Source organism: Pinus tabuliformis, chromosome 7 (assembly GCF_031772625.1).
Source record: "Pinus tabuliformis cultivar Carrire ecotype Pingquan chromosome 7, CPIR1, whole genome shotgun sequence".
In the NCBI taxonomy this organism is placed as follows: domain Eukaryota; kingdom Viridiplantae; phylum Streptophyta; class Pinopsida; order Pinales; family Pinaceae; genus Pinus; species Pinus tabuliformis.
The window spans coordinates 1,579,667,495-1,579,695,133 of NC_142293.1; the positions used below are offsets into that span (position 1 = coordinate 1,579,667,495).

Consider the following 27,639-nt stretch of genomic DNA (forward strand, 5'->3'; position numbering starts at 1 on the left):
GCTATGGATAACATATTAAATTTGCACGCGTATCTCTGCCCTTAGCATGCGTGGATGGGAGGAAGAGGCGTGTTTCTCTTCCTGTGGTAGAAATTAATTGGGACAGACTTGACAAGGCCAAATTTTATGCAATAGGTGCAGGCCTATTTACGGGTGTCACTGTTGCCCTCTACCTGATTTCTGTTGTTAAGACAAGGCTGCAGGTTATTCAAAGAAATGCTGAAAATCCAATAGCCATTTCTATATTTAGAAATATTCTAAAAGCAAACGGAATTTATGGTTTATATAGAGGTTTTGGTGCTGTTGTTATTGGTGCAGTTCCTGGTCGGGTAATTTTTCTTACCACCTTAGAGACGACAAAAATTGGGGCTCTAAGAGTCACAAAGAAACTAAATTTTTCAGAGCCAACACAAGTAGCAATAGCAAATGGTGTTGCTGGAATGATGTCATCGCTTGCGGCACAATCTGTCTTTGTTCCACCTGATGTGATCTCAGGTAAGTCAGAGGCTTATGGTGCAAGGCACTGCTTGTACCACAAAACACAGAGGTGGTATTGATGTTGCTCGTAAGATTCTTATGGTTGATGGTATTCGTGGATTGTATAGAGGATTTGGTATGTCTGTTATGACATATTCCCCTTCCAGTGCTTTTTGGTGGGCTTCGTATGGTTTCAGCCAGCGAATAATTACTTTGTTTCATGTTATGTAGTAATGTATGCTAGGTTCTTTGTGGAAAGAAAGACAGGGTAACGTGAGTGGCTATCATGTAAGACATAATTCCTGTGTGAATGTAATAAAAAGAGAAAGGAATTTTATTTGCTTTCCGTAGAAATGAAGATTTGTATGGAAGAAGGAAATGACAGTACTTTTAATTCTTGCTTCTTTCCAAAAGAAAATGAGAACATAATTACTGTAAAAGAAAAACGAATTCTCTGTGTCTATGTAAAAACTTTTTACATGAGGAAAACTAAAGTAAAATTGTTGTGACAAGTCTTTGCTTAAAATAAACAGTTTGTGCTCATATGAAAAGAACCTGTCTCTGTTCACATGAAGCGATACTAGTAAAAAAAAAGAAACCCTGTAATTTAAGTCCTGACATATCATAGGATTCATTATAGATCTTCATCTCACATAGTTAAAAAGATCCATTATGGGGTCGTCCTGGATCCATATCTATCGCAGGATCTATTCCGACCAAGGATCCACTATCACATGAGCAGGTATCTCTTGATGATAATATTTTAATAAAGAACATTTTATATCAAGAATTGGGTCAAAACAATGTCCTAAACTAATCAATTGACACAATATCTCGATTCAAAAGGCTCGTGTGAGGCTTGGTAATGTTGGAGTGATTAGCGCTGGAACAGTGATATCTGAGACTTGGGAGGATGGTCAAGTACTCAAAGACATTCAAGTTCACTTGACATTTATAAACTCTTTTAGCAGAGATTTGGGTCTAGTGGGTCTTGGGTCCAGATTTTGAATCTGGGCTCTGATAGCATGTGTGAGGCACCACCCTAGGGTCCTCTAACAGCACTAAATTTCTCTAATTTTAAATACAATAAAATGGGAAATAACTTATTTCTAACTAAACATTTAATTGATATTAATTTACCATTAAGATTTATAACCCACAATTAAATAAGTAAGCATTTCATTGCAAACACTTACATGAGTAATCTATAAATAGAGGAATACATGTTCCAATAGCTTAATTGAGATGCCCCTGAGCTCCTGACCCTGCGGGGATGCTCCTCTTGGCTACCGACTAGATTTACCTCCCAGCCAACTAGGAAGTATTTCCTAGCCCAGGAAACCTCCACAGGTTCCCCAGCCCTCCTAGCCCAAGTCCAACCAGGTGTAGTGTGTCCAAATTAAACAATACTCTCCTTCTCTCCCTCCTCTTTTCTCCACCTTCCTCTCAAAACAAATCCTCCAAAACCACAAACAAACCAAAACCAAAAGCAAGACCAAGGATCCCCCTCTTCCCATCATCCTTCCCCTTTTATGCCTCTTTCTTCCATCCACCTCAACCACCTATCATTAATGTCATAACTACCCCCTCTTCCTTACATTTGACTTTTCTTATCATACCTTCTCACAAGTAAATTTGAAAGGACATTTTGGGGATGAGATATGAATATATAATTTGGTAATTAATTGGAGAGGACCATATCTTCTCCCAAGTAAATTTGAAATGACATTTTGAGGATATGGATATTTAAATTGGAATAAATAGAAAGAGACCATATCCTATCAAAATTCAAATTTTAGGAGGTAAGTTGGGAATAATAATAAAATTTATATGAGCATTAAATTTACAGTTTCACCAATGTAGGTATGTACCAATATTTCTTGATAATTATAAGTCAATATTTTTAGATAATTTAAACACTAGTAAAATTTGCATGATAAGATTAAGTAGGGCATTACACTCACCCTCCGTTCCCCCCTCATCACGACCTTGTGGCATCTACAAAGCATAAGATTGTAACCAATGATTGTGATAGAGAGTTCTTAAGAGCAAAGTTACCAAGATACGGTTACAGATCTGTTGGTATTTTGAAAAGCCAAAATCCGGATACGGTGAGGATACAGCGAGTACAAAAAAATATAATAACATTTTTATATAATAGAGTTTAGGCTTCTGTGATCCATATCAAGTTAGAGAAAGATTCTTCGGCGAAAATCACATGGAATCTCATTTGTCGACGCGTTTCGAACCAACTAGTGTGGTTCATTGTGACGATGAACCACACTAGTTGGTTCGAAACGCGTCGACAAATGAGATTCCATGTGATTTTCGCCGAAGAATCTTTCTCTAACATTTTTAGATTTTCAAAAACATAGTTCTAAATCAAAACCATTACTAAGTCACAACATTGCAATTAAATCATTAAGTAATTTATGAATCTAAACACTGAAATAATGCATGTTGCCTCATACAAAAATGATAGAGTAATACAAAAATGAGTGCCTCATGATGGTCACTCTACTAATATGATAATATAAAGTAGATGCATACTAACACACCTATTTTAGTTTGCCCAGTGAGATGGGCCTTCACCCTAGAGTATGAGCCATTTGAAATGGTATTGCTTTCACTATATCTCCATTTGTATGAACCACCTCCAACATTTTTGCCAAGAATTTCCATATACAGTACAAAGGAGATTTTGCGTATTTATTGATATTTGTTCCCTCACTCTGCACATGTCGGGATGGGTTTTTATAAATAGATATAAATTAAAACCATACACAAGTAGCAATATATGTTTTTTAATCTCAAATTAAACATTAATTAATTAATATAAAAAAGTATAAATTAAAACATTAATATAAATTAAATATTAATAAAACTATAATTAAAACTATATATAAATTAAATATATGTTTTGAAAATTATAAATTACACATTAATAAATTAGATGTGTGTAAATTAAATATTAATAATATTTAATTTATAATATAAATAAATATTATAAATATAAACTAAATATATTACTATTTAATATTATATTAAATAATAATGTTAATATTTAATATTTAATATTATATTTGATTTATAATTAACATTATAAATTAATGTAAATGAAATATTAATAATTCTATATATTGAATATAATAAAAAATAAATTAAAATTATTAAAAAACGTAATAAAAAAACTTGTCACCAATGCCTACGCCCTCTCCAGTGAGCGTCATTGTCGTTGTGTTGCCCACAACCCCAACCAAGCAACAGTTGTGTCGCTGACCGTGTGACGCGCTGCTGACACCTTGACCACGCAACGTCTCACAGTGACACCTCCTACATTGTGTTGTCGTCCCAACCACGCGACGTCTCACAATGGCTCGACTAGCCAACCTCCTGCAGTGCGCTATGAATGCCCATTCCATCTTCAAAACCACCGACTCTACCACCAAACCAGTTAAATCGTCTCCAAAACACAGGGCAAGGTTCTGTTTGACGCTAAAACGCCACCCTGGCAGATCATACAGGGATCCATGCAAATTTGGATCCGGATCCGGATGCGAGGATCCGTGTTTCCTTCTTTTTACCTTCACGGATCCGATAACATAGCTTGAAAGTGATCTTTTATTCCACCATTGTGTACTTAGAGGGAAACCCCCGCACTTTTGGATTGACCTATTCTCCTTCTCCTAGGGCTTCCTTTTACCTCGAATGGAGATCATGTTTTCCCACCTCCCACCCACTTCACCCCCCATCTGATTATGTCTGCATTCGCTTTGGGTTTTGTTTCATGAGTAATCATACTGGCAGGCATATGTATATTGATACGATGATATGTTGGTTGCACTGGCTTTATGATTACACTTAGCATTAGCATTATCATATGCATGTTAGGGTAGGATGCATTGCATGATGATTTTTGCATTAGAACTAACCGCATATGATGTTTCTCATGATAGATTAGATTGCATTTATTAAATAAATAAATAAAATTGCATATTTTATTTCTTGTTGGTTTATGGGCTAACATTAAGCATGGGTGATCATAAGACACCGTGAAAAGCATGTTGCCCCGTGGCTTTGATCTTTGACATGTGCAGATAACAGGTCTACGGTGACCAAGAGATTGTTGGAGTTCTCGTGACCTCCCATTCGAGCAACCTCGTCCACTTCTTCGAGAGATCACGTCCCAGTTGGAGCCAGATGTTACCCACCACTTTGTGGGTGATATCCCCAGGAGAAATTTTTCTCCATGATGAGCCTCAGCTGGCAACCAGCATCCCCTTAGTACCTCCTACTAGCTCGTTATGCCATTTCTCTGCCACTTGAGCCATATAGTCTCAAACTTAGCCGCCAAGAATACGGCCAACGAAATGTAGGATGCAGTCGCCACGCTTTCCCAAAATCCTTCAGAAAACCGCAAGATGCTCTTGAAAGAGAAGTTGAGGGCCACCAGGATGCATTAGGGTGAAAGGGGTCAGTCACTCCTTATCTCACTAGAATTCAAAGTGTCTAAGATGAGCTTGCAGCAGTTGGAGAAGCACCTTAAGGGAGTGATCTAGTATGTACAACTCCCAATGGTCTCACCCAGAAGTGGGCTACCTTTGTCCAAGGTATTACTGCACGAGATAATATACCAGGTTGGGATCGATTGTGGGTTGATTTCACACAAGAAGAAATAAGGCTTGCTCTAGTTGAGAGCAATATCAGCAACAGTAGTAGCAAAGGACCGAAGAGTGGGAAGGATGAGGAGATGTTGCCCTTGCATCGAAGGGGAAAGCAAAGAAAGGTCCTCGTTAGGGACAAGGCTCAAAGGGAGAGGAGAAGACGAAGAAATATCTGTCGAAGATCAAGTGCTTCAGATCTGGTGAGTTTAGTCACTACAGTACTCAATGACCCAAGTAGAAAAAGGACAAGAAGGAGAAGCAGGAGCAGGCAGCAACTTCGGCGAAGATTGATAATTCATCTAATAGGTTGGAGGAAGAATTCGCTTTGTATGTAGCTATACCTCTAGGAGAGAGATGGGGTGACATTGAACTTTAGTCACCAAAGTTGTACAGTTTTGGACAAGGTCCATAGAAGAGGAGCAACATTTGCAGTATACTCTTCTCATGGATCATTACCCTTGCTACGGGGTGTTGAAATAGGTAACTAGGTTCAGTCTTCATAAATATGAATTGTACTCTTAATTCTTCTATATTGTAAAAAGAAAGAAAATTTATAATTATCATTTTTGTAGCATGGGTTTCATGCTCAAGGTCAATTTATTTGTAAGTCAAGCACCCATTGAGTGCTTCTAGGTTTTGTCATTAAGTCAAGAAGTCAATTGAGTCATTGTCATATATGAAAGACCCCATTGGGCACTTTGTATCTTGCAAGAAAATTTATTTGAGTCATAAAATGTGTCAAAGTCCCTCCAAGACAAGTCAACCTAAGCAAAGGACAAGTCGGCCTACAAGACAAGACAAGTCTGCCTCATGATGATAGTTCAAGCTCCTTGGAAGGTATATATAAGTGTCCTATCGACCTCATTTGAAGATCACTCACTCATAAGAAAAAGGAAGATCGATCAAGGAAGAGAAAGAGTTTGAATCTAAGAAGGAAGGAGTCTCTTGGGTAAGCAAAGTCAACAAGGAAAAACCGAGCCAAAGAAGGACTATTTTAGGGTTACTACCTCTCACACGTGCGAAGATTAGGGCATCATATTTGTTGCAGCAAAATCGAATTGCAGACTCCTCAAAAGAAGTCAAAGTGTGAAGCAGAAGATCAAGAAAAGAAGCTGAGTACCTTAGAAGAGAAGAGCTAGCCCAACGAAGAAGAAAAAGTCTTTATTCTGCCCTAAAACAATCACACGTGCGAAATTGCAAAAGGAACAGGCAGAGCAAAAAGTGCAGTTCTGAAGCAATGACCGAAATCTAAAGCAAAGGCCGAAAATCTGAAGTGTGAAGCTAGTTTGACTTGGGTTGACTTTGTAGAAAAGAAGTTCATCAAAGGAAAGGTTGACTTGGTCTTGGATGGGCCTTTGACAAGGGTCTTAGTGTTGAGAAATCCAAGGAGGTGGCAAGTTAATTGATTTCTCTTATTATGACATTATCTCGTGATGGTTTATTATTATTATTTTTTCATTCAATTTATATTTTCATTATCATCAAGACTAATGTCGATCAACAAATAGAAGAGGACACAAGATGTAGGCACGCAGCCAGGGCAAAACCCCACTCTAGGGGAAAACCCGGTCAAGAATTCTTCCTTCAGTGGATTCAAAACAAGATGAGATAACCAAGACCCTCACAACCTAGACTAGAGACTCCCTCCATCAAGTCATCCTTGTTTGATCTTCTTTAGGTTGTCATCCATGTCACTGTGAGCACTGAGTCCTTATCACTGTGATAGTATTGAATTCTTATCACTGTGATAACAACGAAACCATCTCACTGTACAGAGACCTTGTCACTGTGGTAGCACCGAAATCATCTCACTGTGATAGTACCTAGATCTTGTCACTGCACCGAGACCTTGTCACTTTGGTAGCACCGAAACATTGTCACTACACCTAGACCTTGTCACTGTGGTAGCACTGAAATCATCTCTGCAATTTATAGCGAAGTTATATCTTCATTAAATTGTGCCTTCACCAAAATTATATGAACCCATTCTCTGGAAAAGATCTGAACTATCTCACTGTAATAGTACCGAAATTTTTTCTCTGAAATTCGAACTTTTCATCTTGTCTTTGAGCAAAGTCCTTGTGCTTATATATATAATTGTTTGTCCATCATAAATGAGCCAACATGAGTTCATTGAGGGAAGCCGACTTGATGATGATTCTTTTTTAAGCTGACAGCAAGGAGACTTTGATGGAAGAGTCTTTGACCAAACAAAAATTGATTTTGAAAACAACCTAAAGCCTACAATGGAGGCTTGACCTAAGACAATTGACCCAAGCATGAAACCCATCCTTTAACAAGTCAATTCAATTAATAATAAAATTCTTTTTTCTTTCTTTTGACAAATATATTACATTTTGACTCAAGTACAATTATGAAGACCGAACCTAGTTACATTCTTCAACACTCCCTCTTAACTAGGGAGGTATTCATATTTACATATAACCATAGAGGTACATGGAAGATCTCAAAACACATAATCTATGAAGAAGTTTAGGCATCGCAATGCCATGGACTAGATTCCTGACCAAGGCAATCTATCCAAGGTCTCTCAACAATTTAGGCACCGCAATGCCATGGACTAGATTCCTGACCAGGGCAATCTATCTGAAAGGGACTAAGATGGACTAAAGCTTTCAGCCCCTCTAGGTACCATCGAGCTTACTTACTAACCATCAACCCAGGGATCTAGGTGTGTATCTGAGGTCAGAGCTCCATGACCAACGCCACCCTCCCTAATTTGGGAACTAGACATCAACACAAAGTGTCGCCCAGATGTCCTCCCAGGCAATGTCTTACTCACAAAGCCTCAACTTCCTGATTAGTAATAATTCCTTCCTGATCGAACAGATCGACAACAAATCTCTGCCAAAATGATCAACAACACTTAAGCATGTGAAAACATGTTATCAAACTTCGGAGAGATTTACCTATACAAACACAACCCTAATCAATAATAGACTTTCAAATGTACATAAATACAAACCCTTGGGATCTTTCAGACAACTTGATGTTGCTTCTCAATCTTTCCATAGTAGGACTTAGAGGTTTCCCAATGAATCTTGACAAAAAATTCCTCGACCATGCAACTTCCTTTCCTACTTCTCATGCAACAACATATTTCATATAGCGATCCGGCGTTTCTTAATTCAACAGCCCTTCAAAAATATATTCTCCAATTTCTTCTATCAAGGTGTCCATCATGACTATGATATGACCTCCCTCTCAACTAGGGAGATTCCTTTCATTTGTGCTCCCTCTCAATCTAGGAAGATTTCTTTCAATCAAGCTCCCTCTTAACCTAGGAAGATTTCATCCAAGCTCCCTCTTAACTTAGGGAGTTTTAATTCTTCTTTACGACATTAGAGAATCTTTCGTGGTTTCCATCCTTCTCATCAAAGTTATCATTACCATCATCATTCACATCATGCTTATCGCATCAACTTTTATTTACGAACATATTCACTATCTTGAAGATCACGTATCTAAAAAACTTAGATAGCAAGTACAACCAAATCTATAGAAGCATGAAGTTAACCATATCAAGATCACGAAAGCATTCAATTTTATATATCAGATGCCCAAACTTACAAACAAGAGACACATACTCTTCAACATCTTGCTAGGAACTTTGTCATAACCCTAAACGACTTCATCAAGGCTTATTTCATAACATCTTTCATTGCATCTAGGGTTTCAATGTTTCTTCCAAAGGTATGACATACCCTACTACAACATATAACAAACCTAGAAACAATTCAAACAAATATAGATCTACAAAGTATCTAACAACCTTCAGAATTCATATGTTAAACTTCCCACTACCCTAGACTTCATACATGAGATTTAACAATCAAAACCAATCACAGATCAATCAACAACATGACTAGCTTCCACTAGGGTTTGTTGCAAAGCTTAGATTTCCTCATCAATCATAACTAAAACTTAGATTTCAATAATATTGTACAAATCTCAAATTATCACACTGTCATCATACATCATAGATTTTTCACTTCTACTAAGGTTTAACTCTCAAAACCCTAGAATTCACAAATATTATCATCCTAGAGAAACAAGCTTCGATTAGGGCTTAGTTCCAAACCCTGGGACTCATGACCATCGACAAATAGGTCAACTCATACATCTAAGACTTCATCATCATGCATAGGTATTTCATATCATGTGTTAGTCAAACCCACTTTACAAATATCAATAAGAGTTAGACATATAACAAACTTGATCAGACTAGGGTTTGATCGGACAAACACACACATGCCAAGGATTTCATTTCTAAGACATTATAAGGGTCTTGCTTATACACTCTACCAAACCCTAATGATCTAGGGTTTCAATACAAAACATAGCAAACCCTAAATTACCAATACTTCAAAGGTTCGAGATTTTAAACATTATCATTCAACCCTAACACGTTAGGGTTTCCATAACCATACCAAAACCCCAAACAAGACATCATCCAAGCATCAGTCAGTTACTTTAGACTTCATCAAAACATCAGATATTTTCTTTCAACAATAACCCTAAGCAGATTAGGGTTTCACACATAATCATCGACATACCCTTAAGTTAGGGTTTTTACAATGAACCTTTCTAGGGTTCCATTAAAGCAATCGGAGATATGAGGGTTGATTTATCTAATGATGAATCACCCAATCAAGAATGTTTAAGATTCAAGGAAGCTAGACAAAAAGATGTTAGTGATACAAATTTCAAAATAAGATGAACGTACTTTTTATATTAAGAGAATTTTATAAGGTGTATAGTCTAAGACATACTTGGAGATGTTCCTTGACAAACCTTGTAAGGATTCCTTGAAGTGTTCTCTTTGTATTAAGTCATTATCTTTTATACTTGTAGTAAATACTTTCCAACAAAACATATGATACCAAGAACATGATTTAATTTCTCAAGTTAGATGTTCTATGTAACCATGGAGGATGGAATCCTATGATATCAAAGATCAAGTTATTCATTCTTTCAATTAGAACTCTTACTTGACATTATAGATTACTTGTAAACCCTAGAAGATAAGGATTAAGGTTCTAATATGAGATTTTCGTATGTTATCTAGGGATTACAATCTTTACCCTAGACTAGCTATAAACAAGGATTGTATGAACCATTTAAGATTAGATATATTGAAAATCTAAAAGCTTATGAGCAAACGTACCTTGTGTTTACATACCTCTGATTTGATAGCTTATTAGACTTGTTGCATGTGCATCTTATTAAGTGACAACACTTACTTGATTTCCTTGAGCTGGTACCTTGTACTCGGACTATCAATTCAAATCCTCAAGGCTTGAGTTCCTTTCTCCATAAGACAGACTTCGGATTCCTTATTACTGTGATGGCAATATAGAAAGGTTTTATACTATGATTCTGTGACAACTTGAATATCTCGGTTTGTAGTTATGTAATCCTTCTAACTAAATAGTCTTTCGAACTCCCTTTCTGATATATATAGAACTCTTTTCTAATTGCACTGAACTTGATTTCTGAGGTTGCAGTGAACTTGTATCACTGATATTGCACTGAGCTTCTTCTTTCTGTATTTGATCTCATACAGTGACTTTGCTCAAAATCTACTTGCCAATAAAGTGATCTTCTTTTACCATAGCTCTGAAACCATGTTGAGAAATCCAAGGAGGTGGCAAGTTAATTGATTTCTCTTATTATGACATTACCTTGTGACGGTTTATTATTATTATTCTTACATTCAATTTATCTTTTCATTATCATCAAAGCTAATGCCAATCAACAAATAGAAGAGGACAAAAGATGTAGGCACGCAGCGAGAGCAAAACCCCGCTCTAGTGGAAAACCCGATCAAGAATTCTTCCTTCAATAGATTCAAAACAAGATGAGATAACCAAGACCCTCACAACCTAGACTAGAGACTCCCTCCATCAAGTCATCTTTGTTTGATCTTCTCCAGTTTGTCATCCATGTCACTATGTGAGCACCGAGTCCTTGTCATTATGATAGTACCGAATTCTTATCACTGTGATAGCAATGAAACCATCTCACAGTGACAGCACCAAGACCTTGTCACTGTGGTAGCACTGAAACCTTGTCACTGCAACTAGACCTTGTCACTGTGGTAGCACCGAAATCATCTCTACAATTTACAGTGAAGTTATATCTTCATTAAATTGTGCCTTCACCGAAATTCTATGAACCCATTATCTGGAAAAGATCCAAATGGTCTCACTATAATAGTACCGAAATTTCTTCTCTGAAATTCGAACTTTTCTTCTTGTCATTTGAGCGAAGTCCTTATGCTTATATATAGTTGTTTGTCCATCATAAATGAGTCGACATGAGTTCAGGAAGAGAAGTGTCTTTATAAGGTTAGGCCGACATGAGTTCATTGAGGGAAGCCGACTTGATGATGATTCTTTTTTAGGCTGACAACAAGGAGACTTTGATGGAGGAGTCTTTGACCAAACAAAAATTGATTTTGACAACAACCTAAAGCCTACAATGGAGGCTTGACCTAAGACAATTGACCCAAGCATGAAACCCATGCTTTAACAAGTCAATTCAATTAATAATAAAATTATTTTTGCTTTCTTTTGACAAATATATTACATTTTGATTCAAGTACAATTATAAAGACCGAACCTAGTTACATTCTTCAAAAAATGTTGGGTCAATTTATTGAATAAATTAACACAAGTATTTTAAATATAAATCCGGGTTTGTAAAGCTTAGAAGCATATCCAAAATATATGAATATCAACTATAATCAGTTTTAGAAGACAAGTTATGGAAACTAAAAGAAATGCAATTATAACCTAAATTAGAAATGCATATTACAAATATAAAATTTAACTAAATAATTTCTAATTCAATGCGTAATAAGCAGGAGAAGTGGCTCCTAACTTAGGAGAACCAGATTGACCTTCTTCTACAATACTACTTCTTGAACAGAAATCAAAACCACTAATAAACAATAGCTCAAAATGCATAGAAGAATAATAGAAGAGGTTCATAACTAAGGAGGTCCTTGTTGTTCTTCATTATAAATTCATTCATCATTAATGTCATTGTTAAAAAACTAGAAATTCAGAAAATCACTTAAAAGCAAGAAAGATGAATTCTAGTTTTTAATCTCTGATCAGATAAAAGGAGAGTTTAACTTAAACACTGGTTTGACCCTTCATATGCATATTAGAGTTAAGATTAAGATTCATCAGCAATCATAACATATCATCATACATCTAATTAACTGATTAAACATGAAACAAAACTAGTTCATGAAATTGCAACTAAATTAACCAGAAAGTGCACTTAGCTCGGTATGGGGGCCCTCCACCCTTGCCTCACATACTAAAAGTACTTCTCAACTACTAAAACTCAATCAAGCATTTACCATATAGAACAGCAGAAAAGAAAATGGAACTGGTCTCTTTGATTAACTCACAAAGTTCAGAAATCTCAATATGAAATTATACAAAATTCTCCATGTTCATGCCTTCAATGTTCTTAGCTTAAATAGAGAAATATGAAACAAACTTAACTAAATGTCTCTAACAACTATGTTTATCCTTATCCTATCTATCCAGGTCAAGCTCATCCATCCAATCACTCAAAATCTGGAAAATCCCATAAAATTCTAAATTTGGCCTATTTCCTAGGGATTTTCAACAATTTGTACCTCAGGGTCTTTCTCTTTACTACTTGTTTCTACTGGACTTTTTCTCTTATGCTTCCTGGGAATGGATAGGAAAGATGCTTCTCTCTCAACCATGATAGTATTTTGTTGCTTTTTGGACCTTGTCCTTGGATAAAGAGGTGTTCATTATGCTCCTTGTTTCATGAATTGGTTTAAACTTCTCCTCTATGATTTGTTCTTCAAAATGATGTTGAACTAAAAAATCTTTCCACACTACACCTTTGGCTTTCATTTGATACTCTACAAGAATTTTGATGAGTCCCTGGTGGTAGATTTGTGCTTCTTTGAGTTTAATTTCATTTATCATATTCTCTATCATTTTAATCAAATTTTTAGAGAAAAAGTATGGCAAATTGACTTTCACTTCTCCCTTCATATGATAAAGATGCACCACATTGCGCTTAATGTCGCATGTGAAAAATATCTGAATAATTAACACCAACTCTGCCCATGGCTTATTAAACCATTCCCTCGGAATGCCCTTGGTTCTATCAAATGATCCCTTCCTATTTTTCTCCAAAAAGAAAGTCCATCCCTTATCTTTAAAGTGCAAGCCCTTATGATACTGCTCCCCTAGCAGTGGTAGATCTAAGGCCTGAGAAATGGATTTTGGACTTAATGGGATAACTAACTTCCCCGCCATGGTTTGATCTTGTGCATAATTGTTTATGAACTCCTTGGTGATGCTCTCATTATGTCCGTTAAACTTTTGGAGGAAGCCTATTAAACCAGCCTGATAAAGTTTTTCTATGATCACTTTTTCCCAATGCTCAATCTGGAAATCTTTTGGTTCTACCCTGGTAGTCATATGCTCTGAAAACCAATTTATGTAACCTTGCACTATCAACATCCTCATTTTGAAAATAAAAACTTATGCACACATATAGATCTTTGTTGACTTATTCATGCATTATGGTGATAAGGCTTACCTCTTCTCTGATGCTCTTCACAAAGAAATGAAATCAATCTTCTTCAATCCTCTTGTTCTGCTGCAAAAAGGTTCATTGTTCTTCAAAACCCATAAAAAACATTGCTCTCTGTGTACAAAGATTATAAAAACATTTTGACCATGTTTTTATTGCTCCTTAACTCATAATTCAATCTCTGTTTTTGCCAAAATTTATCAAAAATCCCTTCTCTGTTTCGAAAATTCTCACTGTGCACATGGATGGAACAAATTTTCCACTGTATATATATGAGAATAGGGAAAAATTATGCCCACTGTGTGTATAAAAATAGGAAAAATTATGCTCTTTGTATGTATCAAAATCAAAAACTCTGTGTTTTCACATACAACCATGCATGAGGAAATTGCTCGATTACCTGATCTGGAAGTGATTTTGTGGATATTTCTGGGATAATTTGACTCCCTGTGTTAGATAGCGTCATTTCAATCAGAAATATCCTTCAATATTTCCAAGGATTCATTCATTAAATCAATGGAAAACACGTTTTTAATGGTGGCAAACGCTCAGGTTTTTCAACTGAAGTTTAACTCCTTTTTAACATGACATATTTCAAAACTTAACACGAGTTCCTTCCCTTGAAATCCGTTCAATAGTTTATGGCAATCTGGAGGCGATCTCTTACCTTTTTTGGAGGATTTCTGGAGTCTATTGGAGCGCTCAGTCAATCTAAATGCTGAGAAAATCTCGGTCCTCTATCTTCTCGAAAACTGATGTCTTCTTCCTTCCATGGCTGCCTATATATTTTACGTTTCTTCCTCTGTTCAGGGTTCTTGCTTTACGCAACCCTCTCTCTTCCTTGTTTGTGTTTTTCTACTTATCTCTCCTTCCACGAGGGTGTTGTATGCGTGCGCATGAATGCACAGCGTTCTGCACCTCTACCTGAGCAAAATTTTGGCTATGATGGTGGAAGAAACGTTTAACACAGAGCTTGGTTTGCATTTACACAGTGAGCAATAGCAGTAGTTTACACAGTGTTTGAAAGCGTTTGTTTGAAGGCGTTTGACCGTTTCACCATTCCAGCACACACTCTGACTTGCGTACCTTTGGCTGCCCATGTGTCCATTTGACAGCGTTTCTCTTCGTCCTTTCTTCCACTGTGTATATCTCTGTTTTATCACCGTAATTCCTCATCACCCACGTTCTTAGAAAACTCACCTTTCGTTCATGCCTTAACTTTCCATTGTATGCCCATTTAATCATTTGGTTGTTCCATTTGTTTTTGAAATGATATATATATGTATGTGCCTTTTTCATTGTTTATAGTTTTGCCTTCATACATATTTGTAATGATATATATACCATTTTTGCCATAATATATATGTGCGCCTTCAACTTTTGTCATGATTTCTTATATGCACATTTTTTAATGATATATATATTTTGATTTTGAAATGACCATTGGATAGGTCATTTTGAAATCAAAAACTTTTGATAATGATACTAACCCTTGTGGTTTGTATAGGCAACAAAAAAATTTCTTAAAGGAAAAAATATTGTCCTCAATTTTGGATCAAAATGCTTATAGGGTAATGTAGGGATATATGGATTAATGTAGGTTAAATAAAAGGTATGGTAGGATATAGGTAAAATGTAATGGAATGCATATCAAACACTAAATTAGTCTTAACAACTTCTAGAAGAAAAAATAAAAAAATCAAAATTTTAAGAGCAAAATTTTCACTTACTGTACTTGTACTCCCATAAAATATTTGATGTCAATGATGTCCTCCGGTCAAATGATGGTTGACAATGTCTTTATTATCATAACGATGACTCTTCCAAGATATATTGAAATGCAGAGACTTATTTATGCTTCATGTTTCCGTATCTGACATTGATTCAAGATCTTTGAATGTAGATGTTTTTCAGGTCCCTTCTGCAGTTTGTAATTGATGTTTCAGGTCCCTTCTGACATGTATTTTTCAACAATATTTTACGTTGCTTCTGTAATATAATATAGGTCCCTTCTGCATAATGATATCTCTAGTCCCTTCTGCATAATGATATCTCTGGTCCCTTCTGCACAATATTTCCAGTGATATATCAAGTCCCTTCTGACATGTAATTCAGGTTCCTTCTACAATTCAGCTGCTCAAACTATTTGCATAGTTTTTTTACGAACTTCCCCCTTTGCTTATGTTAAGACTTGTCCTCAAGTCTTGGAATGTTGGAGGATGATTTCTGCAAAATAAACTAAAGAAAAGGTAAAAGAAATTGGATAATTCATATTGGCCAAACAAGTTGGTTTTCCAATATGAATTCGAGTTTGTGTTGTGCCAGTTTCCTAGATTTTCACAACCAAACTCTTTTATTATTTTTGATATTTTTCTATTTTTTTCTTTTCTGGATGGAGGTGGGGTGTAATGGAGTAGGGAAGTATGAAAAGCTTATGAAAATAGGTTAAGTTGACTTCAACATGCATGATCGCGGAGCTTAACATACAATATGGATGATAGATGAAATCATGAACAATATGGCTTATGAAAGGCTTTTTAAGTAATGCATGTGACTTGTCATGGTACAAAAACTTAACTTCTTCTTCTGATGATTAGCTTCATGTATTTGTCCTTGATCTTGATTCACGTTGTAGGGTTGTTGGTGTTGTTGGTCAGCAACTGAGAGCAAGCTTCACAAATTTGAGTTTCATTGGATGAACTCAACATCAGGTGAATTTCCACTTTATTTTCACTTTGAATTTTTTCATTTCATATTCATAAATATGAATTTTTAAAGATTGACTTTGAAAAGTCCTTCGTCCATGGAGTTCACTCCTTAAATCTTCCTGAGACCTGCAAAAACATAGCATTTGCCTGCAATACAATATTAGATGATGGAGGAAGAGAGGTGTAGAGTTTTTCTTCTTCCAAGAAATATGTAAAATAATTACGAGCATTTTTTAAAACAAACCCAAAGATGATATACAAAAAAAATGTATTTATTTACTCCTTGAGGAATGGTGACCAACCTAGACCTCCTAACGGTATTTTGTTCACAAAATCTTTGTTTTATGTCCAATTAGAGTGATTTCAAAGCCAAGTTAAAGTGAATTCATATGGCTACTTCCAGTATAAACAGGTTTTCAAAATGATTTAAAATGATATGTTAAAAATGATGAAGAGTAACCTATTTGATAGAGTTGCTTGTGATTTTTTAACTAGACCATCAATCACTATTTATAGTGTAACTTTTTCGTTAAAAATCGGATTGATGTGATTCCACTTGGAGATAAAGTAGATTCATTTTTGTATATCCAATTAAAACAGGTTTTTAAAATCCTTAAATTTGATATGACAAAATTGCTACTGAACAAACCTAGGAAGCAAAGTTTTACTATGTTGATTTGAAGACATCGAGTCACTAAATGTGGCATATCTTTTTCATTTGACCTCCAAATGGGATGATTCAAATTATGTATTGATCTAGACTCGAATTTCTATCTCCCATAAAAATAGGTTTTAAAAATAAGATGATTTGGTATGTTAAATATGTCAATGAACAGCCAAGACCTAGATTTGTTACCATGCAAAGTTTTTGACAAACAGTTAGTATTTTGAGTTTAACTTTTTCATATGATATCATATTAAAGTGATTCAAATTGATTTGGAAACTAAATTCCAAGAGCTATCTTCACTATAAATATCATGTTAAAATGTTTCCATTAAACCCTTCAAATCAAGGTTGTACTAACTCTGTCTTGAAAATTTTCACTTGAAACCTAATTTTTATTTTAATCATATCATTTTGATTTGTGATCCAAATTGAAAATTTCAAAATGGATTTAAAAACTAGATTTCAAGAGATACCTTATTTAAAAACATGCTTTGAAAATTATCTTAGATGGTTACCCAAAATAGGATTGTTCTTACTGCATTTTGCCATAAAAATCCTTCCAAATGAGTATTGAACAATGATTTGAAGAATTATTCATGAGAGTTTGAACAAAAAGTCTTATTGTGAACTCATTCTACCTATTTATTTATTTATTCTATTCTATCCTACTTTATTGTATAAAAATAAGTCATTCTCAAGTATCAGAGAATTTCCAATGCATCCATTTGCATAACATGATCATAAGTAGACTCACATCTAAGTTTGAAAAGTATACATTAATGAATGCTTGGACATGAAAAATTAGTTGATCATAAAGATTTGATGTTAAATAATGTTGAAAAATTGAGTTGTATTGTGGCCTAATGACTATTTGAAACCAAGTTTAAGCGTGATTTTTAAGTCTTTGATTCTCCTCAATTGTAATATCACAAAGTTCTTGTGGAATGTGTTCAAAATCATGAATGCACAAGGGATCATATGCTAGATATTCTTGAATTTCTAGATTTATTGTTTGAATTTCATCGCATGTGATCCATAACTCATTAATTTCCTTACAAAGATAACTAGAAGAAGCTTCTAGGTTCTTTTCTTGTGGATCCTCTTCATGGATGTTTTGTTGTTCTTCTATATTTTGAAATGAAGATTCTTCCCTAGTGACCATTCTAAATTGTGAACAAGGACTTGAGAATATCCTTGTGGTGGCATACCCTCCTTTTCTAAATGACTTCTTTAACATCATTTTTTTAGATCTTGTTTTACAAATGGATTTTGTAGTTAATGATTTTTTTTTTTGTTGTTGAGGGGTTTTGTTTTGGGGATCTACCTTTCTAATTTCTATGTTTAAACATGAATAACAGTAATAAAAAGTGTTTTTTTTTAATGTTTTGTTGTTTATTTTAATTTTTTTTATCTTCCTAATTGACTATATTGAAGTACACTTCCCTGACAACGGCGCCAAAAAATGTTGGGTCAATTTCTTGAATAAATTAACACAAGTATTTTAAATATTAATCCGGATTTGTAGAACTTAGAAGCATGTCCAAAATATATGCATATCAACTATAATTAGTTTTAGAAGACAAATTATGGAAATTAAAGGAAATGCAATTATAACCTAAATTAAAAATACATATTACAAATATAAAGTTTAACTAAATAATTTCTAATTCAATATGTAATAAGCAGGAAAAATGGCTCCTAACTTAGGAGAACCATATTGACCTTCTACAATACTACTTCATGAACAAAAATCAAAACCATTAATGAACAATAGCTCAAGATACATAAAAGAATAATAGAAGAGGCTCCTAACTAAGGAGGTCCTTGCTATTCTTCATTATAAATTCATTCATCATTAATACCAATGTTAGAAAACTGGATATTCAGAAAATCACTTAAAAGCAATAAAGATGAATTCTAATTTCTAATCTCTTATCAGATAGAATGAGACTTTAACTTAAATATTGGTTTGACCTTTCATATGCAGATTAGAGTTAAGATTAAGATTCATCAGCAATCATAACATATCATCATACATCTAATTAACTGATTAAACATGAAACAAAACTAGTTCAGGAAATTGCAACTAAATTAACCAGAAAGTGCACTTAGCTTGGTATGGGGGCCCTCCACCCTTGCCTCGCACACTGAAAGTACTTCTCAGCTACTGAAACTCAATCAATCATTTACCATATAGAACAGTAGAAAAAAAGATGGAACTGGTCTCTTTGATTAACTCACAAAGTTCAGAAATCTCAAAATGAAGTTATACAAATTCTACATGTTCATGTCTTCAATGTTCTTAAGCTTAAATAAAAAAATATGAAACAAACTTAACTAAAATGTCTCTAACAGTTATGTCTATCATTATCATATGTATCCAGACCGTCAAACTCATCCATCCAATCACTCAAAATCTGGAGAATCCCATAAAATCCTAAATTTGGTCTATTTCTTAGGCATTTCTTGAATGACTAGTCCTTTTTTACCAGCTTTGACCGGGTCTGTTTAAGCTCGGTTTGACCGAACCAATCAGTACACATCCATTCTTAGTTCCCAAACTTTTTAGAAATGTGTTCAGTTCATGCCCATAGGTCCTGCAAGTATGCCATCAATGAAGTCATTACAGGAATTTTTAGTCCTGTCCAAAAATGCACTTAAAATTCATTTTTTGTAAAAACATCTAAAAATTGCAATACTTAATTTATATACCTAGATATGCATAAATTGATCAAAATAGGGTGTATATGGATGGTAAATGGATGGATAACATTAAAATTAAGTATATTTAATTAAGCAAAATTGAATCAAAAACGAGGGCCAACATCCCTCGTTTTTTTATCTAATTTTGTTTTAATTAAATACACTTAATTTTATGTTATCCATCCATTTACCATCCATATAGACCTTATTTTGACTAATTTATGCATCTCTAGGTATATAAATTAAGTTTTGCAATTTTTATATGTTTTTATAAAATTGGATTTTAAGTGCATTTTTTGACATCACTGAAAATTCTTGATTGTGTTGAACACTGGTCCATTGATTTGAACATTGAAGTGTTAACGCAGTTCTGGTATATTATTGAGATATTATTGAGTTTCACTGTTTTTGAATTCCAAAAATTGTTGAAGCGAGTTGATTGTTTATTTGTGGAAAAGCCCATTGAGCTTTCTATGGGGGGAGCGTAACAAATGCATATCGCACCAAAGCTTGCTTGCGGAGAGGGCCACCCACTGTTCGGGCATCCCACAGTCTAGATAAACCCATTTCTCTGCCGAAAATCAATGTAAACTACAATCCATCGATACCAATCTACGGGTTTTCTCTCAAGCTTCGAACAGGTGTCAAGATCGAGCCCTGTGGCGCCTCCTGCATCTTTAAAGTCCAATCTGGCTTTGTGCATATACGTTGGCGTGGAGATATCGAAGCAGACTTCCTCCATATATATTATTGTTCCAACTGTCGCTACCATGGGTTTTCTACCATGCCTGAACTATCATATTCGCGTGCCGGAACCGCGTAGTCTTATAGGTTTCTATCCAATGCCGTATTCCCCCGTATATATCTTTACACCGTTACCATTAGCAGAGATCTTCCCTAATCAATGGAGCTGCAGAACCTTTACTTACTCATAAATCAACTCGGTGATGCCCAAAGGATCAGGGACTTTTCCCCTAGTCGAGAACCTCAGTGATAAGCCACTTTTACCCTACTAATTCATTGTTCCATTCCTTGAACCTCCCTCTTGCTGTCTCGTGGGCGAGTTCAGACTCAGAAAGAGAAAAAAGAACCTAGCTTAAAAGGTAGTAAATCCATCGTGCCAATGCGAAATCCATCGTGCACCGTGACAGATTAGCCCAGCTACTATTTTCATTTCTATCACTCTCGTGTACACATCTTTACCAATCATTCGTGTGGTGGACACTTATCCAAGCGAACCAGATACAATAGGGTGCCCAACACTCAAGGCATGTAGCTTTCTTTATTTTTGCAGTCCCAGGAGACAATATAAAGGTTTAGGTTTCATCATTTCCATACAAACATAAACGGACTCATTAACCTAATTACAACTCGAAGGTGCGAAGCCGCTTGTTCCCTCCGGGGGGCAAGGAATTTCATCATAGACTTTACCATTGCCTCATGAACCAAATTACACTCCTAACTTTTCTCCTATCTTTTCTATATCAAGGTAAACCCAACTGTGCTAATAAGGTAAGGAAGCCGATTGAACCCTAGCTATAAGGTCAGGGGATTTGATTTCACTGTTCCACGAAGCTAGGGAAGGTAAGCCCAAAAGGATATTAACCAACTACTGTCTCGTAGCTATCATTTCACTAACATTTTGTATAACTAAATATTGACTAAGGTCAGGGGATTTCATTCAAGCACAAGGTCCCATTCAATATCCAATAGAAATCATATACTTTATAGCTCCATCGCGTAAACCACCATCGTAAGCTATAAATCCCATGATGGTTAGTCCACCTGCTCCATGAGTTGTCCCCCTCCGTTCTCCATGACTGGTTGTCCCCCTGCTCCATTGGTCTGTCTCCCTGCACATGAACAACAAAAGAGAGGTTGGTCCCCATCCCAATGGTCCACCAAGAATGAAATCTCTTATTTGTATGATCTAAAGAAAAGAAAGAGTCTGGGTGTAAGTTGTTGGATATATATATATATATATATATATATATATGTTTCTCTAAAGACCCTTGTAGTGAGAGTTGAGTTAGACTTTCTGGTATATAAACCTATTGCATGAAAAGCAGGTGAAGGATCGAGCTCACATCGTGTTTTGGAACCTGCTTCAATGGCTGGAATCAAAACCTGAGTTTGAACTTCTTAGGTGTGTTATGTCCTGAAACGTGTTTACTCGAGCGGCAATGACCTGCGTTTGAACACATTCTCTGCCAATTTCTTTGTTCACTTACTACCTTCCTGGACAAGCGACTACGTTCCTCTCCCTCTTGGTCGAGCGACTATGTTCCTCAAAGCCTTAGCTCTGCGAGTTTGAAGGGTCACCTTTCAGGACCTTGAGCATAGCAAAAAGCTCATTCAAATGGTGGGTACGGGTTATTCGTTCCCAGAGCTAGGCAGTACCATACTTACCGGACCGAATTTGTGGGGGCAAGAGTTCATGATTCCAGCTTATCCGGCCCACCTAACATCCCTTAAGCACAAATGATAAGGTACAACAAGGGAGGGTTTTCCAGTGAACGATCCATCGATAAGATATGATAATATTGATTACCCGCGTATATCTGTTTACATCTCTTTTTCTTACTTATATGCTTCGACAAAGAGGATATCGTCGGGTCCTGGCCTTCCTGGATACGTAAAAGGTATAGGGTTGTGTGGGTGTTTCGTGAAGTGGGGGACAGCGTTATCTATTATTTAAGGCAGGGTTCCGGCATAATAATACCACCAATACCCATGTTACCCTGCTGCCTCGCAATCACCTTGCGAACTTGCTCGAGGTAGGTAGGAAGGGTTGATCTGTCTCCTCTCCTCTCTACGCGTTCGTGAAAGACGAGCCCCTTACCCCCTCGTAGTGCTAAGCTCGCGGCATAATGACATATATAATTCTATATCTGTTTGTATACGATATTCTTCGAACATGTTGCGGAAGTTAGTGAAACACTAGACAACTCATCAACTACTACCCTTCTACCCATACAGCCCAGCTAGCCCATCCATCAGACTCAGACTCTTGACCCTTATACTGCTTAGACTCACTCTATATACTTATAGCTATAGACCCTTCCTACATCTACCTATCTGCCTAACCCAACTAACCTATACACCTGCTACCTATCTAACCTATATTACCTACCTGCCTAGCCGACCTTCTTACATACCTATCTTACCTACACACCTAACCCACCTAACCAGATGGAAGCGGTGTCTCTCTTCCGCTCCAAGCCATAGGATCTTACTTGGCGGAGCTTTCTGAACTTTTGGCTCCTATTTTGCCATTTTCAGGATGCGCAAGCAGGCTCTCAATCTAGGGAGAGGAGTCGGAGGTTTTGAAAGGGACGTAGTCGCTTGTCCGCCCCCCTTCTTATTAATATAGTGGCAAGGATGACTCACCTTACAGAGGAGGGTGAGTTTGGCCACCTTTTATAACTTCATTTACCAGCTCAATGCCGAGATATAGAAGTTGGTAAGGCGGTGTGTTTTCCCTTCCTTCTCTTTTGGTTATCCCTAAGCATCTCTTCTACGCTACCAGTTGTATGGTCTAACCCTAAGTCTCTATAGGTCTCTCTAAGCCTTTCTTAACCACCCAATGTTCGGCTTAAGACCCAGTGCTCTTGGCTTTATCCCACCCGATACCAGTTCTCCCTCTCACCCTATCTTTTTGGTTTCACTCAATGCAGTAGTAGGGGGTCAAGGGTATTCCCGAATAGTAGTACGTGGTCAAGGGTACACGAACTAGTCTTTCTTCTCCCCGTACGGATGGTTGAGCCTTAAAGCGTAATGACATAGAGAATATATGCTTTGGCGGAGGTTTGAGCAGAATACACTCTTAGTTTTGGTTATCCCCTTGGCGGAGGTTTTGGACATTACTAACTCTAGTAGTAACCTTTGGTGGTTCCGTAATGTAAGTAATGTCACTAGGGATCACTAGGGCTTCTCTCTAGGGCTTCTCTAGCGGGGTAGAAACTAGGTTCCATAGTGTAAGTCATGCATATTACACAGAACCAATATGGGGACCTTATATGGAGGCAAGTAACCATGAGCGCGATTCACTGGGGATGGTTATGGGGCAGGGGTATAACCTATACCATGGAGCGCGATTAACAGGGGTAAGCTCTACGTTTTTCACTTTTCCATTTGCTTGCTCCAACTACACCACAAGCTCGCATGCATGATGTGTTCATTCATATACGTACGATGTCACCACCATATCTCTACGTTAGAATCGCATATCTACGTCCTTGCCAGGAGGCCCCATGCCAACTGCCTGAACCCACCTACTATGACTTATTAATCTACGATATTGGCATATCTTCTACTACTTGGCCATGAACAACAATGCTCTGGACATGGAGCCATGAACAACATGAATATATGTGCCATATCTACATGGCCATGAACGATGCCAAATAAATCATATGGTGTCGAGTCCATAGAATTCACTTGGGGACTCCTACTTGTCTCCACGTTACATAGATATACGATACGCCATAGAGACATTGTAACCAGTGTTGTGGTTCCTAGACGATATCACCATGGATAAGTATTGGCCCATGCTACTATGGGCATGTTGAAATCACATGTCAAAGTCCTGGCATCGAGTGATTGAAACCTGGCATCAAATCTTGGCTCTCCTATGGCATCCTGTCAATGCCCCTCCCTGTGGAAACCTCCTGGTCGGGTGGGTAATGAGGATCATTCTTTCGGGTATTGGCAACCGGGAATCGGGACCTCTGGAAAGATATAAGTACATTAATAAGTAGCGGAGATAAACGACTATAGGAAGAACAGTAGGGGGTGTTACTAGCCGATGGAATCAGTAGTAATGGAAGAGAGCAGTACTCGAGCCAATAGTACGAATAGGATGCCATTACGGGTTTCTTAAGATCAATTCCCTGAAAAAGAGGTAGACATCGTTTTCTTTTATAGATTCTTTCCTGATTATTTCAAAAGGTGTGAAGCCGCCAGAGAAGAAATAGGAGGGGCAAGGGGTGATTCTGGGTTTTCCTTGGCACTGCGAGTAAGAATGTATACTAGGTTTTCTAGGTCGATTACGAGGTGGAAGATCGATGACCAGGTCGATGACTCGATTACGAGGTTGATATACGCAGTAGAGAAGTCTAGGGTTATACCTATTATGTTACTCATTTCATAATCCGCCTATCTCTTTTCTGATATATCTAATACTGGATAACCTATACCTAGATAAGCTGCAACAGGCAACTGGCTGCCTGGCTGGAACCAAATAAATCTTTATCACCGTAATGGATGAACTATCCCTAGATAACTAGAGAAACTATACCCAGAGGAATGGGTTGATATGAACGGGTCTATATGAGTAGATTCTCTATAGCGAGTGGATGACCAGGTGGATGACTTCTTCAAATGTGATTTCCTTCCCCGATGCGGGAAAGTAGCTCTCGCTTCCTTCCCTTCCTCCTTCTTCCTTCTTTTCTAAACCTTCTGAAGTAGGTAGCTTAATCTTCTTCCATCTTCTATGCGTCTGGCTGTATTTCAAAAGGCAGTTCCACGATCTCTGCTGAAGTTCTGGCTTTAGTGAATCAATCCAAGCGGTTCCAAAATCTTCAAGTCGGGAAAGGGTAAATACTCCAGGTCAAAGTGCCAGCCCAAGCAAGCCCGTCCTCCAAAGGTTGTTGGTAGGTGGCACAAACATTCATCCAGTAGGCTGAAGCATGAATTATCTCCTCCCAAAATGGGCAGTATAGTAGTGTCTAGGCCTGAACAATGAAAAAGTAAGCCGCCTTTAATCCTTACCTCGCCCCATCCATATTTTCCGAACAGATTCGCTCATGGTTTTGGTGCTACGATATTCTATGGACCTATCCAACACCATGGAGGGAGAACAAAACCTTCGCATCACCCTACTACAGTCTACAGTACCCTATATAACCGCATGAGATTCACGCTATTACACTGTATAAATCTGCACAGCAGAGCCGCACGGAGAGAACTTAGTTAGGTCGATGAGCAGAGGAACACGGGGGAACACGCCCACTTCACTAGAGTTTATGATGCCAATCAATGTTCGTCCAAAGAGTTGGGGGTAAGCCGCCCTACATAATATAGTAAGTCTGGGAGCGGAACTATATAGGGGGGTAGGTGCTCATCAATAGCTATATTGTTCCCTCCCATCTAAGCTGTATGTGTAATATGCATCCATTGCAGGAACAAGGCGATTACAAGGCAATAGGTAGCAGAGCCACAGCTTCTTTCCTAGCGGCACTTCCTGTTCCTACTAGTGATGTTCCTACTGCACCAGGTGTTCCAACAAGTAATAGAGTTTATTCAGTTGATGGAGCAGTCTATGAACTAGGACCAGCATACCAGCCTGTTCCGACTTTATGCACATTCCATCGAAAGCTTGTTCCAGCGGACCTTGATGACCTAGAGTGAGCACCAGAGACAAAGGTAAAGGCACCAGAAGCAAGAGTGACTTAGGTAGATATTGTAAAAGCACCGGCGGCAGAGCCTGTCCCAGAGCTTATAGATACAGGTCCAGATCCAGATCCACCAATAGCATCTACGTAAGCACCATCAGTAGCACCATATTATCTGGTTTAAGTTCGAGCTGCAGTTCAAGATTGAAAACCAGTAATGGAAGTAAACCACCAGGGGGTGCATCGTCTATAATGGACGTATCGTTGTATCGTATTAGATTGAACCACGCCTCCCTAGCTCGTTACGATATTTTATCTTATCCTGTTCCGACTTTTTGCACACGCTACCTAGTTCCATTTCTAGTTCCAGTTCCAGCTACAGAGCAATCACCTGTAGCACTTCTGTTCCAGATTCACTTCGTCCAGTTCAAGATCCAGCAGACCCATACCCCATAGCCTACAGCAGTAGTTTCAGGTGTTGTTGACTCTAACCCAGTAGATCCAGTAGAAGCATCAAATTTTGATCGTGATCGTGACGAAGTTTCGGATGACCCATATGCAGTGCCTTTTTCGTAAGGTCCTGATGATCATAATCGTGATGCAGTTGTTCCTTCTGATGATCGTGATCCTGATTCATATCTTCGTGATCGAGATCCATAGCTAGCAGCACCAAAGTATGCATAAATATAAGCATACCTAGGTGGAGTAGTTCCATACCCAGTAGTAGCAGTTCCTAGTCCAGTGAAAGATGCAGGACCAGCAGAACCTGTATAGCCACCACCACGCTTAGCACCCCTTCCGGGTTTAGCTCCTGTTTGAGAGCCAGATTATGCCTTTCCAGATCGAGACCCAGCTTATGATGCATATGAGCTAGTCCCTTATGATCGAGACCTAGCAGTAGATCCATACGCATCATAAGCAAGGGTTGCGGTACCAAATCGAGATCGAGAACCTATAGATCCAGTAGTTTACCCAGCACCTGTCTTTGCTGCACCAGGACCAGGACCAGCAACAGCTTATCCACCACCAGGACCAGCAGTGGTTTAAGCATATATAATATGATGATTCTGTGACCCCGTGACGTGTTTGAATGGAGGGGTTTCTTAGTGGGGTGGGCTTCAGCACAACACTTCAAAGCACACGTTATAAGAATCAACCATAATGATATGGCCCTCACCTTCCTATCGTCAGGTTCGCGTGAAACCTAATCATAGTTCTACGTAGGATGAGTTGATTGATTGGGTGAAGGGATTGTCCGAAAGCAATAAAAGAATATGCTCAACTTCCAGGGGTCTACAGGTCACACCCCCACCTCTTAACACACCAACCACGCTAACAAGAATATTTCCTCTCCTGGACAGTCGAGTGTGCTAACGCACCCTTGCCCCTCCTATTTCTTCTCT

The 27,639-nt window shown here is 37.5% G+C and overlaps 1 pseudogene; it reads left to right on the forward strand.

Moving 5' to 3' along the window:
- Positions 1-3: 3 nt before the first annotated feature.
- On the forward strand, positions 4-26,252 carry LOC149254108 (uncharacterized; annotated as a pseudogene).
- Positions 26,253-27,639: the final 1,387 nt, after the last annotated feature.